Here is a 3,016-nt window from a genome sequence, read left to right on the forward strand (position 1 = left end):
GGCAGGCGCCGTGTTACGCAGTAGAGCGCACGGTGTCTCCTGTACGAGTGCATAGCCCAGTGCGGGTTATTCCACCTCCCCGCACTGGTAGGGCTAGATTGAGTATTGAGCCAGGTGTCATGAGGCCGGCTCAACGCGTCTGGTCTCCAGTGCGTCTCCTCGGGCCGGCATACATGGCACCGGCCTTACGCATGGTTTCTCCGGTTCGCCTACATAGGCCGGTGCGGGTTATTCCACCTCCCCGCACTGGTCGGGCAACCGGGAGCATTCAACCAGGTAAGGTTGGGCAGGTTCAATGCTCAAGAGTGCCAGTACGCCTCCACGGTCCGGTATTTCCGGCACCACCTCCCCGCCCCAGCCTAGTACCTACAGTGTATACACTACGCACTAGGCTACCAGTGCGTATCCTGAGCCCTGTTCCTCCTCCACGCACTCTCCCTGTAGTGCGTGTATCTAGCCCGGTGCCTCCAGTTCCGGGTCCACGCACTAAGCTACCTGTGCGTCTCCAGAGCCCTGAACCCACTGTATCTTCTCCCCCTACTAATCCTGATGTGCTTGTCCTCAGCCCGGTGTCATCAGTGCCGGTACCACGCATCAGGGATAGAGTAGGCTTTGAGAATACAGTGTGCCCTGTCCCTGCTCCCCGCACTAGTAGGAAGGTGCTTATCATTAGCACGGTGCCTCCAGTTCCGGCACCACGCACCAGGTCTACAGTGCGCCGTATCCGGCCAGAGCCATCCGTCTCCCCAGCGCCATCTGAGCCATCCGTCTCCCCAGCGCCATCTGAGCCATCCGTCTCCCCAGCGCCATCTGAGCCATCCGTCTCCCCAGCGCCATCTGAGCCATCCGTCTCCCCAGCGCCGTCTAAGCCGCCCGTCTGCCATGAGCCTGCAAAGCCGCCCGTCTGCCATGAGCCTGCAAAGCCGCCCGTCTGCCATGAGCCTGCAAAGCCGCCCGTCTGCCATGAGCCTGCAAAGCCGCCCGTCTGCCATGAGCCTGCAAAGCCGCCCGTCTGCCAGACAGGAGCCGCTAGAGCCATCAGCCAGACAGGAGCCGCTAGAGCCGTCAGCCAGACAGGATCTGCCAGAGCCGCCAACCAGACAGGTTCTGCCAGAGCCGCCAACCAGACAGGATCTGCCAGAGCCGCCAACCAGACAGGATCTGCCAGAGCCGCCAAACAGACAGGATCTGCCAGAGCCGCCAACCAGACAGGATCTGCCAGAGCCGCCAACCAGACAGGATCTGCCAGAGCCGCCAACCAGACAGGATCTGCCAGAGCCGCCAACCAGACAGGATCTGCCAGAGCCGCCAACCAGACAGGATCTGCCAGAGCCGCCAACCAGACAGGATCTGCCAGAGCCGCCAACCAGACAGGATCTGCCAGAGCCGCCAACCAGACAGGATCTGCCAGAGCCGTCAACCAGACAGGATCTGCCAGAGCCGTCAACCAGACAGGATCTGCCAGAGCCGTCAGAGAGCCATGAGCAGCCAGAGCCGTCAGAGAGCCATGAGCAGCCAGAGCCGTCAGAGAGCCATGAGCAGCCAGAGCCGTCAGAGAGCCATGAGCAGCCAGAGCCGTCAGAGAGCCATGAGCAGCCAGAGCCGTCAGAGAGCCATGAGCAGCCAGAGCCGTCAGAGAGCCATGAGCAGCCAGAGCCGTCAGAGCGCCATGAGCGTCGAGAGCCGTCAGCCTGCCATGAGCGTCGAGAGCCGTCAGCCTGCCATGAGCGTCGAGAGCCGTCAGCCTGCCATGAGCGTCGAGAGCCGTCAGCCTGCCATGAGAGCCGTCAGCCTGCCATGAGCGTCGAGAGCCGTCAGCCAGCCATGAGCATCGAGATTCGTCAGTCAGCCATGAGCTGCCCTTCAGCCTGAAAAGGCTGGATACCCAGAACTGCCCATCAGTCCAGAGCTGTCTCTCTATCCTAATCTCCCTCTCTATCTTCATCTATCTCTATATTCTTATCTATCCCTCTTTCTTGATTAATCTCTCTGTCCCGGTGTTTTCCCTATTAGATATGTTGTTAAGGGAATTTTGTGGGGGTCAAAAGAGGGTGGACATTCTTGGAGGGAGGAAGTTAGGATGGATTATGGTGGGGTGGGAACCGCGCCCCGAGCCTGAACCACCACCGTGGTTAGATGCCCACCCAGACCCTCCCCTAGACTTTGTGCTGGTGCGTCCGGAGTTCGCACCTTGTGGGGGGGGTACTGTCACGTTCCTGACCTATTTATGTTAGTTTTGTGTGTTAGTTGGTCAGGACGTGAGGTTGGGTGGGCATTCTATGTTATCTGTTTCTATGTTGGTTTTGGTTTGCCTGGTATGGCTCTTGATTAGAGGCAGGTGGTTTGCGTTTGCCTCTAATTAAGAGTCATATTTAGGTAGGGCATTCTCACTGTTTGTTTGTGGGTGATTGTCTCCTGTGTCCGTATGTTATGTTCGTACCACATAGGACTGTAGCGTTTGTTTGTTTCGTTTTCGTTTCGATGTCGTCTGTTACCTGTACGTAAGTTTATGTTTAGTTATGTAAGTTTATGTTCAGGTCTCGTCAACGTCGTTTTGTTATTTTGTAGTTTTGCAAGTGTTTGTTTTGTTTCGTGTTGCCATCTTTATCGTTGTTTAATAAAGATGGCTTATTTCCCAAAGCCTGCGTTTTGGTCTTCAGATCCCTCTCTCCTCACCTCATCCGAGGATGAGGAGAGCGTCAACCGTTACAGTGCTTCTCTCTCTAGACCTGCCAACTCACTGTGCTTATCTCTCTAGACCTGTCTGAAACACTGTGCTTCTCTCTCTAGAACCGCCTGAATTACTGATCTTCTCTCTCTAGACCTGTCTGAATTCCTGTGCTTCTCTCTCTAGACCTGCCAACTCACTGTGCTTCTCTCTCTCTAGACCTGCCAACTGACTGTGCTTCTCTCTCTCTAGACCTGCCAACTGACTGTGCTTCTCTCTCTCTCTAGACCTGCCAACTCACTGTTCTTCTCTCTCTAGACCTGTTTAACTCCATGTGTTTCTCTCTCC

This window comes from Salvelinus fontinalis, chromosome 33 (assembly GCF_029448725.1).
Source record: "Salvelinus fontinalis isolate EN_2023a chromosome 33, ASM2944872v1, whole genome shotgun sequence".
Classification (NCBI taxonomy): domain Eukaryota; kingdom Metazoa; phylum Chordata; class Actinopteri; order Salmoniformes; family Salmonidae; genus Salvelinus; species Salvelinus fontinalis.